Genomic DNA, 25490 nt, shown 5'->3' on the forward strand with positions numbered 1-25490 from the left:
GGACCAGTCATCTTTCCGCAACGTTTCGCAGGTGAGGCATATTTGCACTTCCTGCGGGTGACGCTGACTTCCCTGCTAGAAGACATGGCTTTGGTTGTACGAAGTGTAATGTGGTTACTACCTGATAGTGCTCCAGCTCACTACCTTCTTGAGTATGGAAGTATAACAGCAATGCAGATACGTAATTCTCACTTGTCTGGGGTGCTCTCATTACGTACTTTCAATAGCTGAAACATACGCTATCAAAGACGTTTCAAGAGGGTGTACCTCCCTCGGAACGCATTTCCGGTCATATGTCCATAAGACGTTTTTTTCCTTATTCTCAAAGTAATTGTCTTCTGCAGCAAAATCGCCCTCTGCTTATACACTTCCGCAAGAAATGCACCGAGCGAGGTGGCGAAGTGGCTAGTACACTTGGCTCACAATCGGTAGGACGACGGTTCAACCCGTCCGGACATCCTGATTTAGGTTTCCCATGTTTTCCCTAAATCGTTTCTGGAAAATGCCGCGCTGCCAACTCCATTCCTCATCCTTCCCTGATCCTATAGGACCGATGACCTCGCTGTTTGGTCCCGACCCCCTAATCAACCAAACAACCAACGCCCTCGAGGACAAGATCATTTTATTGACAATTGATGTGATACTTAATGATTGTAGGAGTATATGATAACAAACTCTGACCAAATGAAACACAAAAGTCACAGTAAAGGTAGTTCAAACGATCGCATCAACACAAATTATACCGCCCACTGGTGGCAACGCCGGCGTGTATTCTCACATGCAAACGATCATGAAGGTTCCAAATGGCACCCTGCGATAGATTAGCACAAGCATATTGCGCATTTTATTAGAATACAGCACTGTTTCTTGTAGGCTCTGGAGAGCGACGAAGTTACACACGTGTTCTGTTGGTGATCTTGTTGGCCAGTGCCGTTGAACACCACGAGGAGCACGTGGTGTCGCATCAGCCGTTATGTGGACGTGGATTGCCCTGCTGAAAAAGGACATCAGCTTCCTGTTGAAGAAATGGCAGAAGCACGGGGATAACTCCTGCGCAATGTAGCGGTCACTGATTACTTTACCCAGCAAAAACTCCATATGTGACCGGGAGTTTTAACTGATGTTGCTCCGATACCATGAACCTGCGATGGGACCTGCGTGTCGCTGGCGAATCCCCTCTGGAACAGGTAGCTCACCAGGTCCACGCCACACAGGTATACGTCCATCTATAGCATGTAGACAGAACCTGTTCTCGTCAATGAAGAAAACAAAGCGTCATTTCAGCCTCCAATCAACCCTTTCACGATGCCTGAGTAGCCGTGCTTGGCCGTGCGGGCAACTTCAGTGTAACTATGTATTTTAATTATATTGTGTGACTTGGCAACTCACTTTCAGTTGGGTGTATCTCTCTTGGAACGCATTTCCGGCCAGTAGACACCAGAAGATACTGAAGAAGATTCCAGCAGAGGGATCGAAACGTCGATTGTTTACAGAAATATAACGCGGCCTAACAAGCTGCAAGCAGGCGGTTCCAAGTAATCCCTGATCATACAGCAGGTGCGCCATGTGCTCGTATTTCGTCCCTGAATGATGTTCGGTAGGCAACCGCTGCTTGCAAATGTGCCGATGTTGATGTGAGTCTATACGATGCTGACGTCCAGAACCTGGTCTACAGGTGCGGTAATGTTCCACAGGCAACTGTTGAAAGCAAACCGACATCACCTATACATTGTGCCCAACATGTGCAATAATCCGTCGATACGTGCGTCCACCTTCCCGCAGACCAACAATGTGACCCCATTCATACGGCTTCGTCGGTGGGGAATGATTATGCCCTAGAATGAAGTTGCAAACATTGTTCAGTTCTATACTCAACAAAGTTTCTGCCTGCGGAGTCAAAACAGATGATGCACAGATAGGCCTCCTCAGCACTATCTGATCACGGATAACCGTTACAAATGAATCGCTAACACAACGAGGCCTGAGTATGTACATATTACATCCTGGTGCAACTGAACACAGTCCTCGAGAGTTCTGAATTTTTCCCCGGCAGTGAAGTATGTAAGTCTGTAGGCTTTCGTGGCTGTTGTCTTCAAAGTTACAATCTTTTTGGTTGTTAGACCGCGTCATATTTCTTCAAAAAATCTACGTTTCGACCGCTCTGCTGGAATCTTCTTCAGGATCTTCTAGTGTCTACAGTAGACACCAGGTACAGACAGAAGACCTCCACTTTCAGTTGGGTGTATCTCTTGGAACGCATTTCCGGCCAGTAGACAGCAGAAGATCCTGAAGAAAATTCCAGCAGAGGGATCGAAACGTCGATTGTTTACAGAAATATAACGCCGCCTAACAACCCAAAAGATTTTAACTTCAGTGTAAAATGTTTCAGATTTCTCTGAGCACTGTGGTACTTAACAGCTGAGGTCATCAGTCCCCTAGAACTTAGAACTACTTAAACCTAACTAACCTAAGGACATCACACACATCCATGCCCGAGGCAGGATTAGAACCTGGGACCGTAGCGGTCGCGCGGTTCCAGACTGAAGCGCCTTGAACCGCTCGGCCACACCGCCGGGCAACTTCAGTGTAACTATGTATTTTAATTTTATTGTGTGACTTGGCAGCTCACTGATAAATTGCAAGACAGTGGAAGAAAAGACGTCGGTTTTGAATCCCATTCAATTCTAAAAATTGATCACTTATCACTTCTTTCATCTCTGGTTTATTAAAGTGAAAAATTCCAAACTGCACTGTAGTCCTGAGTCCACAAGTTTGTAGGCCTTCCTATAACTGACTGCGTAAATCACTTTAAAGGCCGGGAGAATGATGCAACGACACAAATCCTCTAGTAGAGCATTGTGGCGTTCAAACTTTTAGTTGATGACAACTTCACTTTGTCTTTACTTGATTTAATCATAAGCTGCCAGCTCCATCCTCCTCCGACCTAGTGACAGAACGCAAATAACAGATAAATTAAAGAGATCGACATCTACATTACTCCGCAAGCCACCCAACGGTGTGTGGCGAAGGGCACTTTACGTGCCATTGTCATTACCTCGCTTTCCTGTTCCAGTCGCGTATGGTTCGGGGGAAGAACGACTGCCGGTAGGCCTCCATGCGCGCTCGAATCTCTCAAATTTTACATTCGTGATCTCTTCTGGAGGTATAGGTAGGGGGAAGCAATATATTCAATACCTCATCCAGAAACGCACCCTCTCGAAACCTGGACAGCAAGCTACACTGCGATGCAGAGCGTCTCTCTTGCAGAGTCTGTCACTTCAGTTTGCTAAACATCTCAGTAACGCTATCACGCTCACCTGTGACGAAACGCGCCGCTCTTCTTTGGATCTTCTCTATCTCCTCCGTCAACCCGACCTGGTACGTTCCCACACGGATGAGCAATACTCAAGTATAGGTCGAACGAGTGTTTTGTAAGCCACCTCCTTTGTTGATGGACTACATTTTCCAAGAACTCACCCAATGAATCTCAACCTGGCACCCGCCTTACCAACAGTTAATTTTATATGATCATTCCACTTCAAATCGTTCCGTACGCATACTCCCAGATATTTTACAGAAGTAACCGCTACCAGTGTTTGTTCTGCTATCATATAATCATACAATAAAGGATCCTTCTTTCTATGTATTCGCAATACATTACATTTGTCTATGTTAAGAGTCAGTTGCCACTCCCTGCACCAAGTGCCTATCCGCTGCAGATCTTCCTGCATTTCGCTACAATTTTCTAATGCTGCAACTTCTCTGTATACTACAGCATCATCCGCGAAAAGCCGCATGGAACTTCCGACACTATCACTTTTCAATAGTTCTGCTTACCCTGTGCCTTTCCCTCCTCCGCAAAATTACTGTGAATCCCCCTTCTAACTCTTAACTTGTGAATATGCTGCGCTCTTATTTCTGAAAATGTCGATTAGGAAAAATTTTGGTGAATGGCGAGACTGCAAGTTTAGAAGAGAGTTATGGATCAGAATCATAGCTATAGCTGCCAGATCTCTGGGCGGTGCCCCCGATCTTTCTGTAACATGACGTCACTGATACACCCCTCTTTAGCACATTCCTCCTACCGCACCGCTACCCAAAAATAATTGCGAGAACTGTGGAGGGGTGTGAAGTGATCTCCCTCTCCAGAAACCACCGGCGGTAGGGGTGCCTGCACAGCGTTTTCGCACGAGAGTGGGGGGTGGGGAAAGAGCAGTTTTGAAACGAGACCCCGCCGTTGGCGCGCGGAGCGAACTTAAAACTCGCGCCAAAAAAGCGGCCCGGCCGGCGTCGCGGGCCAGGTGGAGGGGGAAGGGGGGCGCGGGGTGGGGGCAGGCGGCCTCGGCCGAGGCGCGCCTGGTAAGGCGAGGCGAAAGGCGAGCCGACCTGGAGCCGGCCGTTGGCGGAGCAGCCAGTCGCGTGCAGACTCGAGGACCAACTAGACGCCTGCGGCGGGCACTTTCGTTATACGAGGTAAGTGATCGCCTCGCCTCGCCGGCGCCCTACCCCCACTGTCAGAGTCGTTACCTGTTGTCCACAGAAAGCGTGCGCAAGTGACTGTCTGGATGAATCGCACCGTTACAAATAATTTTTTCCCCCATAGAATATTGACATTTGTTTATATTTCACTAAGCTTGCCCGCAAATTTCAGATATTTGTCAAAATTATAGTACGGTTGTTGACGTTAAACAGACCGTCCACTAACAGAAACTGTAACAAACAAAATTTATGCTCTAACAACAATTCTCATTCATCCCATATCACTGTGCTTCAGTTAAGATTTGCAGTCGTCGTAGTAACGTAAATTTTTGGGCCTGTCGTTGACCAAACATAAAAGCAATAACGTGATACAGTGTTTTCATTTTCATTGCGTACTTAGTCTGTTTGCACGAATATAACAGAACATACAGAAATAGCAACAAGTCAATATAGGCAAGAGGGTAAACAAAATTAGCTTTTAACAAAGACTGAGAAAATTCGCGCCTTAATGTATCTCATATGACAGGGTGTCACTAGTTCCGCTGACTTTTCGAAATGTCAAAAATAAAAAAAATCTTGCGTTAATGTTGAAGCGCTCCTTTAATATCTGTGCAATCAACTTCACCTGAACAGAATAAGAACGATCGTGTCTTGTTAGGAAGTGTACTAAACCAACAAAAGTTTTTTTTTTTTTTTCGAACTGAGTCATCCCCAGTAATTGGCTTGGCAGCCAAAATGACAATATTAAGCGGGAATTGACTGCATCGAATATATCTAGCAGGTAACTGAAGATTCTCTTATGTTACTAGCGGTATTACGAACTGAACAAAACAATACAGCTGTGGAGATTCAGCTGCTTGATCATTACCTTTATAAACAATCACCGACTGTGTACTTACCTGATGGGTTACGCTAAGAACCAATTATGTAAAAAGCACCTAAGTGCTAGTTCTCGCCACTACCGTAAGTTATGACGGCGGTGGTTGCGATATTCAGATAGACTTGGCACAGTAGGGAGGGAGTGTCAGTCATAACAAGGTAGTAATCTGATTAAACGAGCTAGTTCTATATCAAGGAGTGTATGCTCTGTTCATTTTGACTGTAGTGTGGCGTGTCCAAGCTCGAACAGATCTACATTTCACGAGAACAGGCGGGAATCGAAGGCATGTGAAAGTTTTAAGTCCGTTCTTGACATGTGGTTAGGAATGTATCTGGGTTAGTCCCATTCACAAAATTCCACGTCCGTCTGACATTAAGTTTTGTATGTGTGTTTCTCCTACAGCTGGCGGTGGCATTCCTAAGGAGAAACTGGACGCTTTATTGAGCTCTCATCCAGGCCACCAGTGGGGTTGATATCAGATGGAAACAAATTCAGGCATCCGCAATATTAGCTGTCAAGTGCTTGTCACAGGTTAGGGAACAAAAGACACGGCGCCGCCTGCTATATTGTCCCATTGTGTGTTTAGACCGCTGCGTCGGCACGTACGGCATTGTCTGCGCTGGTCCCTCGCTGACACATCAGGCAAACACCATCCTTCCCATGTGGATCGTGCGTCGCGAGCAGCGTTCCCGTTGCTTGCACTGAGAGACCGTAAACAAAAGTAAACGACTCCTCCCCCCCTCCAAATTGACTCATACGTTTAATCGGCACACACAGAGTTGAAGAGCTGTTAGTGTCGAGTGTGAAACACTGATAGTTTTGCGTAAGCTGTCGAGGGTCAAGGGATTTCCTGGAACGTTCTTTGTGAAATGGAGCTACTGTGCTGCTAGATTTATTAGCAGCAGAGATACGGCACGTTCTTCAGTCTATCGGTCAGAAGTGAAGCCCCCACCAGAATTGATAAGGTGCTAATTAGTGTGTGTGTGTGTGTGTGTGTGTGTGTGTGTGTGTGTGTGTGTGTGTGTGTGTGTGTGTGTGTGTGTGTGTGTGTGTGTGTGTGTGTGTGTGCGCGCGCGCGTGTGCGCTCTTTTAATCAGTGCTAATCACGTTACAATAAAAGTTAATTCTTTCCTCATTCCGTAATCTACCTGTATTGTCCTCTTGATTTGATTCTAGAGATAAAAAGTTCTGAAACTTCGTGGCAGATTAAAACTATACTGTTGTGGGACTCGAACCTGGGACCCCTTGCCTTTCGCGGGCAAGATCTCTAGCTATGTATGAGCTACGCAAGCACGACTCACGATCAGCTCCTAACAGCTTTGCTTTCGCAAGTACCTCGTGTCACTAGGCGTTAAATTTCGTTCACTAATTTTTTTTCAATCTTCCTCTCAAATATCGATGGCTGTTATGTCAGTTTCCAATATCAAAGTAGAATTTACAGTGACCCACCTCCTTTCTTTTTTCCGTAGCTCGTGTAAGATACACATACATAAATAGCACAAAAATTCATCATCGGAGGTTTGCCTTGTGTAATACAGCTTTTCCATACACACCACGTAGTTTATTTGTATATGATAAATCGAACTTATAAGTCCTCGGGTTACGCTACATATTCATCTTCTTAGGTTTCACTAACTTGCAAAAATACTTTCCAAATCTAAAGCTACAGTGTAGTTCAACCTGTCCTCTTCCAAGATTGAGTGGCGAACCGTCACACTCTTAACTAAAGGTAGTTCGTGAGGAAAGCCATAGCACCCATCGACAGCGAGAGCTCCGCAGCCAGCCTGGTAGCAATGCTTGACGAGAGTGAAAACTGGCAGATTCCCTGCGGAAGGAATCATTCTGATGGGTGGAGAGAGTAGTTTACGGGAACTTCAATTCGGACATATACTTCTTACCATTGACACAGTGGGAACTGTCGGGGTCAACGCTCTTGGCAACTAAGGTATCTACATCGAAATGTAACTTAGAATTGCGGTTCGGGTATCCTCTGCTTTCCCACCCCCCCCCCCCCCTTACTCAAAAGTACACATACATAGTAAAGAACGGCTCAAAGATTTTTGCACAGTCAAATTTGAATTTTCCTCCGGAATGAACCCCGTAGCGAATCTCTAAATGATTGCTCGAAGGAAATTTGAGGCCTGTTGCTGCCAGTCGGTCGTCAGCACGTTGCAAGTATAGCAGTTTCGCTCGTAACTAGAGGTTTCGAAGCGATAAAAGATCTACCAGGACAGAAAACACTTGTTGAATGCCAGTTGGGGATGTAACACGTACATCAGTCGCGAGAGCTTCTCGTGTGGGACGGAGAGTCTAGAACCGGCTTTGCGGGCGAGCAGCAGAGAGACTCTGAGCTAGCCTAGGCCGAACCCCGGGGGCGGGCACGGAAATACGCGGCCGCCAGAATAAACTGGCAGACTAAATTTAAGCCGAGCGCCGCCACCGCCGTGGAAAGCGATTGGCGTTCCCCTCTGCGTGGGTGGCGCGCCCGCGGGCATCTGCGGTTACTAGGCGACGGTTCCCCGGCAGCCACCGCAACGGCGTGCCGTGGACCCGGAACGTCCAATAGCAGCCGTTAGCTGCCTGGGGTCCATAACTCCGCTGCTGGGAAAACTAAAATCATTGTCCTCTAAAGCAGCAACTTCGTCTAGCTAAGAGCAATTTACTATTGTTGATAATCGGCTTACGACCGTGCCTCAAGCCTCTACCACTAAGGCGATGACGGCCAATGATCCTTCCAGTGCAAATGCACGCCTAGCTCAAACTCTTAGGGGAATCGGCGAGACGGCACGAGTAATGAGGCTGTAGTGTGTGGTATAAGTGGAGAATTTGGGTCTAACTGGAGGTGTGCTATAGCAGTCCGGATGGCCAGCGCATCTGTCTGATAAGTCAGATTCGAATCAGTCGAGCACAAATTTTCAGTGTGCCACATCGATGTGTCAGTGCCCACTGATAGCTAATTTTGTGTGTGTGTGTGTGTGTGTGTGTGTGTGTGTGTGTGTGTGTGTGTACACTATTCCGTTCCAGTATCCTTCAAAACCCTTCGCCATCTGACAGAATTACGTCGCTGGCAAACCTCAGTGTCCTTCATCTACATCATTCTGCGCAAGCCACCTAGCCACGTAATGGTGTGTGGCGCAGGGTACTTTTTGTACCACTCGGTCCTCCAACCTTGTTCCAATTGCGAGTAGCGCGTGGGAAGCCTCTATATTGGCTCAAATTTCACGAATTTTCTTCTCATCGTCATTACGCGAGACATGGGGTAGGGGGTGGAGCAGGAGGGATTAATGTTGTCAGACTCTTCCCGGAGAGTGCTCTCACCAAATTTCAGTAATAAATATCCGTGATGCACAACGCCTGCCAATGGAGTTTGTTGAGCATCTCTGTAACGCCCGTGGAGAAACATGCCCCTCTTCGTTGGATCTTCTCGATCTCTATCAGTTCTATCTTGTAGGGATCCCAGGCAGATGAACAATACTCAAGAATGGGTCGAAAAACTCCTTTTAAGCCATTTCTTGCGCGGATGAGTTAGATTTCCTTAAGATTCATCCCATGAATCTGAGTTTGGCATCTGCTTTTCCCACTATTTGTTTCATATGGTCATTCAACTTAAGGTCAGTCCGGATAGTTACTCCTGGATATTTTATCGCAGATACTGTTTCCAGCTGTTCGTCATGAATAGTGTAGCTGTACAGTAGTGGATTTCTTTTCGTGTGTAAGCGCAGTTCTTAAATTTACGTTCATTGTCAACTGTCAAAGTATGCACTAATCATAAACTCCCTGGAGGTCATTCTGCAAATCGGTACTATCTTCTACTTTGTTATAGATAACAGCATCACCTGCGAACAGCCTTCGAGAGCACCCGACACTTTCTACTACATCATTTATATGTGTCTAAACAGTAATGGTCCTATTACATTTCCTGACCTGTAGTTCCTTCTGCAAATTTCTTTGTTCCCCCACAATTTGCTCAAAGTACACACTGAATAATGTCTAGAATAGGCTACAACCCTATCTCACTTTAATCACAACTACCGCTTCCATTTAATGTTTTTAGACTCTGATAATGCAGTTTAGTACGTGCACAATTTGTAGATAAATTTTCGCACCCTGTATTATATCCCTGCTACGTTCAGAAATTCGAAGCATATTCCAGTCGACATTATCAGTCTTTCCGTAAATCTACATGTGCTTTAAACGTGGGTTTGCCTCTGCTTAGCCTAAGACGTAGAATCAGTATTATCTCGACTGTTCCCAAGTCTCACTGGACCCCCAAACTAATCTCCGGTTTCGGCTGCTACCAGTTTTTCCGTTCTTTTGAAAAAAAAATTGGATCAGTATTTTGCAACCATGACTAAACTGATGGTTGCATTCTTCTTACTGTCATAGGGTATTTTGTCTGACTCATGTCAGGGTCGATAAGCAGTATAGAAAATACTGAATAGCGCTACAGAAAAAAGGTTTAGGTGAGAAATCAGGATACTAATGAGGTACTGAATCGAGGAAATTGATGGCACAATCTGACTGGAGGAATCGCTTGATAGGACATGGCCTGAGGCATCAGTGAATGGAGAGTATTGGGGGGAGGGGAGAGGAGATAGATATTGTACACAAAGGCTTGACTACACTAATCTGATTGATGTGGATGTAGATTGCAGGAATTATTCAGAGGTGAAGTGGCTTGGATAGGATCGAACAAGTGTTCGGACTGAATATTGACGACTGATTTAGCAAATTGGTAGTGTAATTTTTTCCAAAACGCAGTTGTCGGTAAAGATGGACACACGTAACTGCAAGATTGATAATCAGGTTCGAGCGTCCGTAAGGAAGTTTACCACAACCTTTTTGACTGGACAAGCTGCTTGCTGCGGTATCTGTGTGTCTAACTGCGCAACCTTGAACTGGCCTACCAACACAGCAGAGGCTTAGGCGGGAATACTGGCAATGCGTAGGCTTTTACAGGAAAACGTAAACTGTCGGACAGTATTCGTGGCGATGTTATCGATCGTTCTTAACCGTAACGGAGGCTAACTGATAAATTTCGTTATTATGGAAGTCGACCTTGTCTCTGATGTCACAATATAACTAAGAGGGCAGAATGCAAAGCAATTCTTTCTACAGGCGGCGAAAAAGAACGTAATTGGTTTTTTAATCAAGCGATCACAGGAAAATGAACCTGGACTTAAATGTAAATACGGGGCTAGAGCTCACCTCACAAATTGTCAGTTGTAAATCAAATAGTTCAGGATGGTGGGAAGCTGAAACATTTGTCCATTCTAAACGTCATTATGCCAGTCACCTGAGTATATAGTGTGCTCACTGAGATAAGGGGATATTTAGCTACATAAAGCAGTATTTGTACCGCATAATTTCCTTTCCCTTTCTATTTCTAATACATTGTCGAGTTTTGCTGAAGTAAAATACGTGTCCTCCACTGTTTTCCAACAGTTGGTCCAACATTGCTTATCACATTTTCTGCTGATATAAGTGAGGATGCGCGTTCTGTGTTTGTCAAACGTTGTTTTAACCTGTCAAGCAATAACGAACAGCGACTGTTGAAATTTTTCCCACCGCCGTTCCTCTTTCCTGCAGAATAACAGACGTGTGCTGAATCTTCCTTATAACATACAGCACAGAAACAACAAATCAACTAAAATAGCTGACACAATGAATCACTGTTGGATATGTGAACCTGCAGCACTTCACGAATCTTACAGTACGGTAGCGTGTAATGAGGAAGAACTCTGAACTAAAAGAAAGCTGTCAATGTAGCATTGTAACACAAGCAGTAAATCCTTAATGGATGTGCTGCACTGAACTGATTACATTATTATGCTGTAACTTCAATGGAGAGTTACTGTTACTTTAAACATAAGTTCCACTTAACTCTTGACTTTGATCGTGATGTTGAAGGGAAGAAACTCTGGCAACCTAGTAAGTTGTTTCATGTAATTCACTTTTTTCAACGGAGTCGAATAATATCGAAGAATTAAAAAAAATTACTGGTCACCCAGAGACGAGTTATTTCAATTCCAGAATTTCCTACTTGTATTCTAAATTAGGTACATTCGCGCAGCTGCTTACTTGACTCTCCGCCATGAAGAGGATTTTGTTGAAAAGGTTTGCCTCGTCAGAAGTGGAATGTTTGACATTGAGAGTTCAGAGAAACTGACAACGTCTACTCGGATATCCTGGCAGACGACTGTCCCAGACATTCGTATAGACGAATGTCGGAATGGTTTCGGGACGCTAGTGATGAACGGTCCTCTTTTTTTTAACCATTGAAAAGGTGTCGTTTTGTCGACAGAACATTGTTAGATGGATGTTACACTATCAAATTTCATAAGCAAAATTATTCGGTAAAGTACATTTCGTGTAGAGTAATAGGAAATTTTATTAGTGCTGCCTTTCCTCAAATTTATTTGATCAAACGTAGTGCCTCATCCTCATCTGATCAAAGAAATAGGTGGTCTTCTGTTTACTGCAAGGAAAAATCTAACGTCTATTGCTGATACAGCATTTCTGAGGTTAGTGTTCTGCTTCGTAATACGAGATGCACTAACCTGAATACACACTGAAATGTGCACTCATTCATTCGTAAGTAATCTTTGTACGACTTCCGTCCTCGACTTGCAACTCGCATAATAAAATTTGTTACATGCTTTATTATCTAGCTGTGAAGCCCACGGCTTCATCAAAGTAAGTTTCCTTTCCTCCCCCCCCCCCCCCCCCTCTTCCAACTCTTCCAAATATAAACGCAGTGCAGTTGCAGTACACCCAACTGCAGAGGATAGTAAGTCTTCATCGGCCATTCTGAGGTAACAATGACTAAATATTTGACAGTGTAATAATCCTTTGTTGCGTCACGTTAAAGTTTTTTGTCAATCTGATGAATATTCGGTCAATTTCATTGTCAAAGAAACTTGATAGTGTAAAACCGGCCTCTGGAACGATTCGAGCAACGAGACTATGTACTTATTTACTGCCTTGTATGCATTTGGACTGGTTTTTAGCAGCACACGGTGAGATGAGCGCAGTGTTAAGTGGGAAACAAAGCTTCTAAACCTGTTCGCCGATGCAATACCGGCTCGGCCGATACGCCGCCTAGTCGGAGCCAGGCAGCGGTTAATCTTGCGTCACCGCACGGTGTCTGGTTTCAACCGTGGCGGGGATAACACGTGGTCCTTCCCTCCTACGCGCCTGACGGCGGCTGGGGAAAGCGACTTCTTGTGGCCCCTGTGGCAGATGACAGGGCCGGAGATTCCGGATGCAGCCAGACAACTACAGAAGTGCCACTGGTGCTACACAGCGTCATACATAGACTGCAGTGTCGTAACTGCTCTCCTTCAACAAGTTACGTGAAAACCAAATGAGCTGACGCTCAAGTTGGCATCTTACCCTCTTCACACTTGTGAAAGACACTACTTCTAGCTTCAACATCGTTCTCTAAGTCAATGCCAGTTTTCCAGTAAATAGCTCTATCCCTGAAGCTCTATTGTGGAACGTTTGCAAAATACCATCTACGACTTCCATAATAACTTCGTTGGACTCGTATCATTCGTTAGGTGAGTGAAGGGAATTCAGTCGATGCCGTGCTTCTCTAAGCACGTATGCGCGCTGGTGCGTTGTCCCGATGAAAGGCCTTTTCTTTCGCAGACCAGGAAACAAAATTTTCAGAAATTTTAGCCAGCAGACTTACGGTGTGTTTGTAGATTACTGTCTTAATCTTTGCAAATATGGAAAATCCGTTTGGTCTCTCAGTAGACTTGGCAATATACTTTTTAACAAAACATTTATCTACCACTTACATCATAGCTTTGATTTATCTTTGGTTTCCAACTTGCAGAACTGCATCTCTCACACGGTAATAAACAGTTGCACAAAATCAGTTCGCTTGTCGATTAATATAGTCTACGTATTGCTGAGAAATTGGTTGTGATTTCTTCAGTTACCATCAGTGCTACTCTCGTATTGTCAAGATCATCTGCTTGTTTAATTCATATGAAATTTGAAGTAATCTTTCTTCTAATGTACTAGAAACATCAGCTACTTCACACTCTTTACTGCCTATAGTCTAGTAACATTTGATGCATTTTCCTCAATGTTCCACCTTTCCAGTTTTCGTACGCTCTCCACACGAACCATAGTATGACCACACGCGAATTAAATTGTGAAGTGTTGAATATGGAACACACATCACAAACCTCCGCTAACTTAAAACGATTTTCCGTTAGCCGTGAACTGACAGTGACTTAAGACTGTATGATATTCCATTTACTCATTGGAATGAGTCATAAGACCAAGTTAAGACACCATATAAGGAAAACTATTCCGTAGATTATCTACGCCAATACGGTACATGTGCGAACAAATGTTTCATTAATATCAGTCATCTCTACACTTCGTATTTCCGTAGAACAAATAAGTTGTTATAATGCAGACTTATTTCACATATTATTTTATCCTTGATTGGGGGCACACTCGCCAGTTTTAAAAGAACGAGGAGAGAAAGTTGTGAGCGGTACACACTCGAATCAGCAACTTGATTGTACATCACAAGACATATATTTCTTGTACAAATGTTTCGCGTCCACTGAAACTGTGATTTCTGTAAAATACTGTTTCCGTTTTCGTACGTCACGAGGAGCTGACACTTTCGCACGTGTGGATCTTAGCCCGCGAATTGTGGTCTGTATGGCGCAGTCTACTCATCCTAAGCGTGTTTTGGGAATTTACGAATATCCTGTCATAAGCGTCCACAATGTGGTGGTGCGCCGAAGAGAGTGCTTGCAGCCCACCGCCCTGGTATCTGGCCTACCATTTATTCATTAGAGAATACTCATACACCACAGATAACGACCAATTCTGTGGAATATAAGAAGTTCGTCACTTATAAAGTTTAGCAATTTTGGCATGACACGTCTCGAAACGCATTTGTATCGAAAATGACAGTTTCATCCTTTCCCCCTCGCCCTGGGAAAGTTTCTGCTGATGTCCATGTACCCTATCGTAAATCTCGATTTTTGGAGACTGAATCTCTGGCCAGTAGTAGAACTACACTCACTCACTCTAATCGTTTATCTAATGCACACTCAATTGGAGACCAATATATATATATATATATATATATATATATATATATATATATATATATATATATATCCCTTTAGATTTAATCATTTTGTTAGGTTCATACGTCACGTTAATTGCGAAAGACTTCCCTTCAAACATACTCTTTAGTTCGGGAGAGTTTACACGCCACCTTTCCCAACAAAATTATTCAAACAGCACAACAGTGTGGTACTCACGACAGATTCAAAACAATTCGACATGGAGTAGCACAAAATATATTCTGCGAATTTTCGTTGCAACGGATAATTTCTTCGATCAAAGTACTCTTACCTACACCAGCGCTACCATTAAATATAATGCTTTGCGAAAACGGTTTTTAATACCATCAATGCAGTATGCATCCCAGGAAGGTGTTAATAGTTTAATATTGCTGTTTCAAAACTAAATTTTTTGTTTTTAAAATCCATTATGCGTGTCGTATGACAGATTAGTTTCTTGTTCCACATACTAATAAATATAGTTTTATTCAAGGTTACCATGCACAATATTGGGAACGTAATGTTAGAGTACCACATCCGCATAACTTCTGTGATCTTTGTATGTTGGGGCGCGGACGTTATCATTGGTCGAATGATGGTAATAAAAACGGTTTTGGTAAATCATTTTATTTACATGGTAACCCTGGTGCACGTAAGAGTACTTTGATCGAAGAAATTGTTCGTTGCAACGAAAATCCGGGGAATATATTTTGTACTATTCTAAGTCAACATTTTTTCGAATCGTATCGTTTGTACCGTACTGTCATGTTTGAAGAATTTTGTTGGGGAAGGTAGCGTGCATACTCCCCTGAAATGAAGAGGCTATTTGAGGGAAAGTTTTTTGCAATAAATGTGAAGTATGAACAAAACAAATAGATTTTAAGGTCCATGTATAATGGCTTTGAATTGGGATGACAAACATAATAGTGCTTGTAGGGATATCAGCTGGCGTCGATGCAACAGCCTGAACTACTAATGTTACCCACTTACCACGGTAGCCAAGGGATGATGATTTCCGCTATGACTTGGCTCCTGGTGTTCCGAATGCGTACACATGTTTCTTGCTCTCCTCTTCCTGGTTCTCTTGCTTCCTACCACAGTGGACAACTCGTGACGCGATCACAGAATGCCGTTTGCTCAACAGTTTCACAGCACCACCACTCCCTCTTCCACCTCCTCTCCCACTCCCCTAGAATCAATCCAGGATATCGGCGTTCCGTTTATCTTCTCCTCTATGCACTTCTTACAACCTGCTTTAATTTCCAACATAAAACTTCGTAAACGTAAAAGGAACGTCAGAAGTATATCCCCAGACTTCCTGGCAGATTAAAACTGTGTGCCCGACCGAGACTCGAACTCGGGACCTTTGCCTTTCGCGGGCAAGTGCTCTACCAACTGAGCTACCGAAGCACAACTCAGGCCCGGTACTCACAGCTTTACTTCTGCCAGTATCCGTCTCCTACCTTCCTAACTTTACAGAAGCTCTTCTGCGAACCTTGCAGAACTAGCACTCCTGACAGAAAGGATACTGTGGAGACATGGCTTAGCCACAGCCTTGGGGGATGTTTCCAGAATGAGATTGTCATTCTGCAGCGGAGTGTGCGCTGATATGAAAGAGCTTCTGTAAAGTTAGGAAGGTAGGAGACGGATACTGGCAGAAGTAAAGCTGTGAGTACCGGGCGTGAGTCGTGCTTCGGTAGCTCAGATGGTAGAGCACTTGCCCGCGAAAGGCAAAGGTCCCGAGTTCGAGTCTCGGTCGGGCACACAGTTTTAATCTGCCAGGAAGTTTCATATCAGCGCACACTCCGCTGCAGAGGGAAAATCTCATTCTGGATATATCCTCAGAGTTTGCTACTTTCATGTTCTGTAATTTATGCGAAGTAATAAAGCGCAGACCCAACTTCAGAAGGGATGGCAATCCGGCAAAGTGGGCGGTGTCGCCTGCGTACGCGACTCTTTCACCTTGTCGCAAGTGCTTAGCTCAATCCCGGAGGGGCCTTGGCTTGGATGGCAGCCCCCGCAGAGCGGTGCGTGGTGCGTGACATTCCTGCCGCACTCACGTTGGCCACGCATGTCTCTGCCATGTCACGTACCAGACCACCGCTCCCATGGCCCCGTTTTCGGTGACACCGCTGAGGCCACCTGCCACAATTACACTTAAACTGTGTCGTTCACAGGTCGGACGCGCTTGCTTTCCCTGATCAAACTCCGTACGGACGCAATTGTACACACTGAGATTCTCGTACGACCATCGCATATACCACATTACGATCTTGCAGGGAACAGAGTAAGGCGCGTTCGGATGCGTCCACTTTTCTCATTCCCATAAACTAGAAAGTTTCCAAAATTACTTCCTGGGGGTGTTCCTTGCAGACTACTCATACGTCTTACTATCAACTTCCATTTCGTGCTGACCTGTACCATCTTCAGAAATGGATATTTCATTACTTTGTATGATCCATGCATTAGTTCTTCCTCTACGTCCATAGTCATGCTTTTCGTGCTCCTCTTTGCAGCAATAGTTAGCTCAATTTTGGGTAGGTAACAGCTGATACTAGTACGAATTACACACATCATGAAATTTGGTGAATTGCACCCAGGAGTCAGATTTAGCAAAAAAATGTACTGGAGGAGAGCTATAAACAGTTCACTGCGTCAGTCACGTATTATGCCACTACGCGTTTCGGTGGTTCGCACCATCTTCAGGTGGATTGTGCAGTTCCATTCCTCGTGTTAGTGAAGGCCACAGACGTAGATTCACAGCAGCAGACAAGTGCAAGGCACGTTAGGTTTCATATGTTGCTGATAAAATCAATTTCCGAGAAGAGGCACGGTTAATAAACTGGAGAAGCGCGAGTGGCTATTATTATTATTATTTTATTTCGTGTGGTTCAATGGCCTGGGGCAAGTCTTTCTATAGGATCTGCGTGTTCTTAACCTACCTCAGTTATCCAACTGAGGATAGCGGACGTACAGTTTAACGTGGAAACCAAATCGCGTGTTGTTTCTCGCGGTTCTTCACATCGTTGATGTGAAGGCTAGTTTAAAACAAAGCCAGAGAAATTTGTGGTCCGACCGATATTCGATTCCGCTAACATTCGTATTCCGATAACGCGCTTTATCGATACAGCGCCTTTACTTAAAACCAGTTTTATCACCAGTGAAAGGCGAAACATAACCTGCCTTGCACTTTTTTTTGCCTCTACGAAAAGGCGTCTGTGCTTTGCACTAACGCAATGTAAATACAGTTCTCCACCTGAAGATAGTGACAAAATAAACAAGTGATTGATGGTATAAACTGTTTTATTTGTATTTATAAACAGTTCCAGCCCTCATGATTCCTTCCTTTATGAACGAGGTACTCACTAAGGACGAGAGGTGTGCTTACAATTTGGTCTACTTCCAAAAAGGTTTTCGCAGTTTTAGGAAAACTTATTTTACGCCAGATCATTTCTGGTCAAAATAGATTACACGTGGTGAGTGCGCTTCGCGTACGAGAGTGTAAATTCGAAGTACTGAGCCATCGATTAACTTAATGTAAAATATGAGGCTGAAATCTTTTACAAAATGTTTTATCTTCGCTATCAATAGTCACAACTATTTCAGCGGCAGATTGACAATCAGGCTAGTAACCTCTATTGAAATATCTATATTCAGTATTTATTCCATGAGGAATTTCTGGCCTCCGCCACTCTTCATACAGCAGTATACGGGCATGATTCAACTAACGCAACTATGTCTACAGTGGATAAATTGGATATGCTTAGGAAACTGACCATTTTTGTTTCATTCTCGACTCCTCTCGATAGCCTTGAAGTAAAACCTGAAATTGCCATTGGATCATTGAAGCAATCAGTATCCCTGTAACCTTGGCCTACGCTGCAGCGTCCATTTTCCCGCCAAATGGCTCGCTGGAAGTGTTTGTAGTGTTACGTCAGCGCCGTTCATGGCTCGCTCTTGGACCGGCGGTTCGAAATGCGCGCGCACCGCGAGAGCTGACGTCATGGCAGGTGGGTAACGGCCTGCATTCCGCCGACGCCCGTCTTTTGTGCCTCGCATGACCTACCAGCGCCATGATTAACCCTCAAAAGCCTCGGGCCCAGGTGCCGGCTGCAAGGAAACAAAGAAATGAGGAAACTGAAATCTTCTGGCGTATTTCATCTCTGCGCGTCCTCCAGGCACGAAGCGTCTTACTCCAACTGTACTGTCGTAAGTCATAGGTTTAAAAAAAAATGCACGCCAGTTTGTTGTGAGCAGACCTGATTATTTTCCTAAAGGATTTGCACTTAATGTTTGTAGTTTAGTATGTGTATTCGAAGCGGGAAAATTGTTGTGGGAACTCTGTAATGTGTGGGCTTCAGTCGCTGGTGTCATTACACTTGATAACTTCCATTTTTTCATGTGCATTAAGAACTGTTTGAGCGCTCGAGATAGCATAGTGGCTACAATTACAGGCAGGAGGAAATGGGGTTTAATGCTTCGCCTGGGCAGGTGGCATGCTTCGGTTCATTGACAGGGTATTGCGAATAAGCAGTCAATCTACAAATACCTACAAAACACTTGTGCATTCCATCTTAGAACATTGCTCAAATGTGAGGGACACATAGCAACATGAGTAATAGGGGATACTGAACGTGTACAAGTAAGACACATCTGCACACAGGTTTGACTCACAGAAGAGCGTCACAGAAATGTTCTGGTATGAAATGGCACTCCTGGTTGTCAGCCGTACGGCGGGCGACGGTGAGGTCGGCAACCCACCGCTATTGGGGTCGTCTCCAGGCAAGTCTTCCGGCCTAGAATCTGTGACTCAGAGTTGTCTTCAATGACGAGTGCCGCTTCGATCTGAGATCCGACATCTCTGGAGAAATCCCGGACTGTGGTGGAAAACCAACCTCGCTGTCGCCCGTCTTCTACCCATTCCATCCCATTCGAATAATTTCTTCGCGGTACATCTTCCTTTTTGTCTTAGAACTTGTTTCCAAGTGAAGTCGGAATACCAACCAGCTACTGATGCCTCATTTTGCGTAGTAACAGGTGTTGGACATATACCCGCGCGCTAGGATGGTTATTTTAAGACCAGTGAAGATTTGCTATTCCCATTGACTCGACCTAAGTTAACTGCCTCTAATGACAACGTTAAGCTCTGCTCTCACCTACTTGTCTGAGCAGCGGCACGCCGCAGCAGCGGCTGCGGGGCGGTCCCCCGTTACCAGATGATCTAGGTCGCGCCCACCCAAGGCCGGCGTGTCCGTTCGCCTGGAACGAGCGCTCCTCCAGCGGCTGCTGGCGTGCCGTGTCTCCAGGAACGCGGCCCTCCCACCTCCTCCCTAATGGAGGAGATAGCGTCCGCCGTGGGCCGTTATCACACGCGTCTCTGCGTGCCTGAGGCTGCCGAGATAGCCCGCGGTCCGTACACACGTTTATGGCAGCTTTCCTACAGCTGTGTCCTTCCGTCTGCTGCTGGAAGACATCTTGCAGGCGGTCCGCTCTTCAAACGACTGTTTACTACATTCTCGTGACATCTTGAAGGCTTGACGACAGCACATCACTCCGTGCAGTAAGAAACACGCCTGCACACAAAAGTACCACACAAAACACCCGCACAGTCTTTCAATTTTTGTCTAGGACAATGAATGATGTTGCCCTAGAAATAATTCCTATCCCCCTAGCTCCGACGAAGGTTTCCAAGAGATTTTCCATCGTTGTCAGGTAAACACCTGAACTGGTAAGCACCTCCCATTTATAAGAAATAAAACTACTCAAAGCAGCACCAGGAAACGAAATTTTAGAATTATGAAAGGTGGTGAAAGATTATTAAAATACACCCGTTCAAAAAGACAGCAGAAACGTACTTTGTAAGTAATGAATACCACAAAATCAAGATAACATGGCCCCCGCCCTAGTCCCTCTGCAAGTTCGCCGCTGTAATGGTTGGGTCTAAAAGATCCCGCTCTTCTGGTCTGAGTAGCGAATGAAAAGCAGAAAAAGGCTATAAGGTAGGGACACACGCACCACACGTTTTCATTACATTACAGACATGCATACATAGCATGATCAAAAGTATCTGGATACTCCTACGTAATGCAGAACTGACCACTAGATGTCGAGACAAGCGGACCCTTCAGTATAGAACGAGGCGAGAATTATTACGCTGACAACAGAGAAGCAGTAATAACGGGACGAGTAGTTAGAGCTCAGCCACTTCGAACGTGTAATCACTGGATGTCACCCGATTATCAAGTGCATAAGAGACGTCTCAGTGCTTCTAAAGTCCTGGAAACGCGAAGAAGCAACCACAGTTTTAAAGTGAGATTAAGCAGATCTCATGTACTAACGGACGAGACCATAGAGCACTGCAGCGATTGGTTGTAAGAAATCTCACGAAATCAGCCGAAAGAAAGAAGGTAAAATTGAGAGATCAGACCGCGTCTTATCCCTCTCCAAACTCCTCCAAAACTACATTTCGACACTCCGTTTTGACTGTCTCCAGGAGTCTTCTCGTGTCTCCAGGGCCATAAGCCTCTAAGATAACCGCACCAGAGGCGTTGAACCGTATTTGGAGAAGTTTGGTATGACGCGTAACCCGTTCACACAAACGATTTTTACCTACAAAAACATCAGAGTTAATGTCTCTATTTCCAGCGAGAGCTGGGCAACACGTTAACTCCTTTGAGACGCGCTTGGACGCCAACGTTTAAAGGCTCCAAATCACGCTCGGAGCTGATCCTGTGACCCAGAATGCTACCAGCAATCCAGCTACTACAATGACTGAGTAGTGGAGTTAAAAGGAATGGAGTAAGGTGTGAGAGTAATGATTTGGGTTTAGCAGTTGCTGGAGTATGTTACCTGCTATTAGGTGTCGTGCCATTAGTGAAGTATGGGGAAGAGCTGTTACAGTAAAGGAGTGTTTCTCATGATTAAGGTGTTATCACCTTTTTGTGCTTAAGAAAACAGCAAATGCCGAAGGATATGAACACATTTTACAGCATTTTGTACCGCTTACAGTAGAGGAAGTTTGATTTATTATATCAGCATGGCAGTGGGACCTTTCATAAAGCAGCTTACGTGTGACAATGACTTATGGACTGGCCTGCCAGGCATCCCGACCTGGCTCTAATGGAACACTTTTTGGATGACTTAGGATGTCGACTTCGTTTGAGACGCCAGCGTGTCCTATATCATGCCATTCCTGCATAGACATTCTGGCACCTAAAAGTGCTCCCAGCAGTCAAGACGTCATTAAGGCAAAGAGTGGACACACACCACTGTCCATTGATGTTCGGATACTTCTGGTCAGATAGTGTACATGTATACTATCTCTTATAAACATCAGATTCTCATTTTTGTCAGGGACAATGGATGACAACGTACCAGAAATGAATCAGTTCCAATGCACCAGTGCAACCAAGGTTTCCTTGTTTGTTCGTCGCATGCTGGAACTGCAAGTTACCCCCTAAATACTTCCAGTTGGTATACCCAATGCCCCAGTTCCATCCTTCACTAAGAGTGGCCGGAAAGAATAGAGTCCCAGTGCGCCAAACTGACCACTCTGCTCCTCGAAAGCAAAATTTAAAAAAAGACACCCGGAAGGCTGTATATAATGGCGCCCAATTTGATAGTGTTGCTTGAGGTCCTTAATGAAAAGACAGTTCCGCACTATCGACTACTGAATGAAAGATGAGTTTACAAACCGTTGGACCAGTTATGATTGGATTCAGGGCCTCCTAGCCTATAGAAGTCAACGCATCGACTTAAACTAGGCAGTCTTGCTAGTGAAGACAATTGTAACGAAAAACATTATTACACAAAGTCCACAATCAAAATTAGCCCGTATAATCATTGCAGCTGCCATTTTTAATTTAACTGAACGTTTACATTTAAGGACGACCAGAGAACATCAACTGGAAAAAATTTAAATATCAATCGAAATGAGGGAGTCGCAGTGCTTTACTGTTGCTCTCATTCTAACACGGGTCAGAAAAGGCGTTCGCTAGATCGGAGATAATCGCAGCAGCTTATTTGGTTGCGTATTGCGAGGTCGGGGAACTAAATGTCCGCGGCATGACCAGAACTACCTTGACATTAAGCGTCGCTGAACCGCTTGCTGTGGGCTATACAAGGTCCTATCCATTGAGAACACTGGTTCTTAAACAGCCGTACATATTCAGTATGCATAAAAAATACGCGGATCTCTGATAATTTTTAATACAACATTTCAACAACACCGTTGGCGTCTGTTGCTGATAATATCAATCATATTGTCCAATTTTTAGATCAGCAATTTAGAAAAGTATTGTCAGCAGGGTTTTACTAATTGCTAGCATTAGAATCGAAGAAGTCACTGAATTTCCTTGCACAATACTCACTCTTAAAGTCAAGGCGCCGAGAATGTTGAAATGTTACATTATCACACACTCTGCCCATACTTTACGTCACTTCTTGTAGTAAAGAAAACACGATAGCTTGTATGCAAGAAAGGGCGTGTCTCCCCATATTCCCAACTGCGGCAGGAACGAAAAAGACGAGACGGATGTTATCTGCTAATGTTTAGAATAATATTTTTATTGTAAGCTATGGAAGAATACTGTTAATTTTTTCTGACACAAGTGATGAAAATAGAAAACGGAGGTTCGTCAGTAAATTGCATCTTACTTTAACATAATGTGAAAAATATCATCTTCCATTGCCACTGATCACACTGTACAGAAACACATGACCCAGTCATAGGACGTGCACACAAGATTTCCCACGCTGTTTTTGCCGGGTGCTTGGCTTGGGGTTCAAGCTTTAACTGCTTATGAATCATTATATTATATGATTATGATGATTACGATTACGGTTATCAGCACCAGTACAAATTCCCGGCCCGGAATCGAACCCGAGACCCCGTGCTCTAGAGGCAGCAAAGCTATCCGCTAGACCAGGAGCTACGTCTTCCGAGGCAAAGACTATCAACAGCGACATTGTCTATCATGCTTTTACCTCGACATTATTTAGTGTAATATATCGTAATATGGATATCTATCTCCGAACAGGTCCCTGCAAGTAATTGAGAGAGGTGTTTGAGTAATTAAGGTGGCGTTCACTCAGCATGGAGATGTAAAGTACGAAACTGACGACCATAGATTCCACTGGATCGCAAAAGCACCCCGTAACAGTTACGCTTTAAGATTTCGCGTTTGTCTGACTTGATTAGTTTAAAGGGCGCCGACCAAACTTATTTATGAACATAATTATTATTATATTTCGTGTTGGCTCAGTCGTCTGATGCAAGTTTTTCTATTGGACAGTACTACGGTGACTTGCGTGTCCCTAACCTACGTCAATTCTCCAACAAGGGGATGCGGATCTACAGTTCAACGTAGAACCCGAATCACGTGTTGTTGTTCCTGGTGAGACTTCACATCGTTGACAGGTAAAGGCAAGGTTAAAGCGAAGACTGAAAAATTTGTGGTCTGAATGAGATTAAGTGCCACGACCTCTCGATTTTCGGACACGTGGTTTACCGCTAGACTACCAGACCCGACATCTATGTAGATAGAATGAGATTTTCACCCTGCAGCCGAGTGTGCGCTGATATGAAACTTGCTGGCAGATTAAAACCGTGCCGGACCGAGACTTGAACTCGGGACCTTTGCCTTTCGCGGACAAGTGCTCTACCATCTGAGCCACCGAAGTACGACTCACGCCCCGTCCTCACAGCTTTACTTCTGCCAGTACCTCGTCTCCTACCTTCCAAACTTTACACAAGCTCTTCTTCGAAAATTGCAGAACTAGCACTTGCCAGCGAATGGCAAAGGTCCCGAGTACAAGTTTCGGTCCGGCACCCAGTTTTAATCTGCCAGGAAGTTTCATGTCTGTAGATAGCTCTTCTATAGGTTTCGATGCCTGAGTTTCCGAATATCAAAATATTTTACGCACTTGGCTTTTTTCTTTTGATTGCATTGACTTTAACGCTTAAATTGTTTACACCGCCAAGGGACTGTAGACCTTAGTATTTGATATAAATTTCAACTGGATACTTCTACCAGTTCCTGAGAGAAAGGAGTCTTAATAGACGTACCGGCAGCCAGACAGGCGGACGACAGTGATCCTATAAAGGTTTCGTTTTCACAGAGTAAGCTACGGAACCCTAAAAGTATAATTTTAATATTTCCTATACGTTCAATGAATTTTTGATACAGCGCAAAGTGTAAAAGCGTGTTTAATAAGGGTAAGGTCATTGAGTGTGTGCCATTCCTAGCAATGGCCTTCCATCAGTCCTCGGTGAAAACAACGATGCCAGTGAGTGAGTGCAGAGCTTGCTGAAGAACCCAGACGCGGACGCGCCGGCCTCACCGCGCTCGCTGGCTTCCGCTGCAAGATGCAAACGGGAGCGCATTCTTGGGTACTCAAGGATGACGTCGGCACAGCCGCCCGGCCCGGTTGACTGACCGTGAACTGAAGGCTGCGCCTGCGGAAACCGAGGCGATGTACGCTCGCTGTGCTGCTCTTAGTCGCTCGGCAACAAGAACATCTTCCATGCTTGAGTTACGGCACTAATGACGTCCAAGCATCCCGATTTTTTTACATTTTCCGTGATATTCCCAAGTGTCGTCAGGTGAAGTTCGGGCTAACTGATGCAAATAGGGTACAATCAATTTAATATCCCGCTCCTTGTCCACCTGTCTTTGTCTTCGTTATTAATTATTTCAGCGTCGAATATGTGATAAACAATAAGTTTCCTAAGTTCATAGGACAAAATATTAGCCCCGCCCTTCTGCTTAACAGAAAATTGTGGTACCTTTGGTGAACTGCTGCCAGTCACGTGTCCCTCCATAGCTGACGAAGTCCAGGGAGCGAGGTGGTATGTGTGTGTCAAAATTATATAATATATATATATATATATATATATATAACTACGGTAGGCTGCGGTGAACTGTCGTGAGTAAGCGTCTCCTAGCAGCCATGGGCAGTTAAGGCCGTCCCCGAGTTACCTGTACCTTAAGTGTGTTGCATTCCTATTGGCCCTAACATTTCGA

The 25490-nt window shown here is 44.6% G+C and overlaps 1 protein-coding gene across 11 annotated transcripts in view; it reads left to right on the forward strand.

Annotated features, from left to right (window-relative positions):
• Positions 1-4301: 4301 nt before the first annotated feature.
• Positions 4302-25490, forward strand: part of LOC126281198 (tropomyosin) — a 147722-nt gene continuing 126533 nt past the window's right edge. For 3 of the 11 annotated variants that reach the window (XM_049979926.1, XM_049979929.1, XM_049979922.1), the window contains exon 1: positions 4364-4473. The gene's annotated coding sequence lies outside the window, so the exon portion shown is untranslated. Of the gene's footprint in view, positions 4474-25490 lie in introns of all 11 variants that reach the window. The other 8 variants (XM_049979918.1, XM_049979919.1, XM_049979924.1 and 5 more) reach the window with 7 other exon arrangements.

Source organism: Schistocerca gregaria, chromosome 7 (assembly GCF_023897955.1).
Source record: "Schistocerca gregaria isolate iqSchGreg1 chromosome 7, iqSchGreg1.2, whole genome shotgun sequence".
Lineage (NCBI taxonomy): Eukaryota > Metazoa > Arthropoda > Insecta > Orthoptera > Acrididae > Schistocerca > Schistocerca gregaria.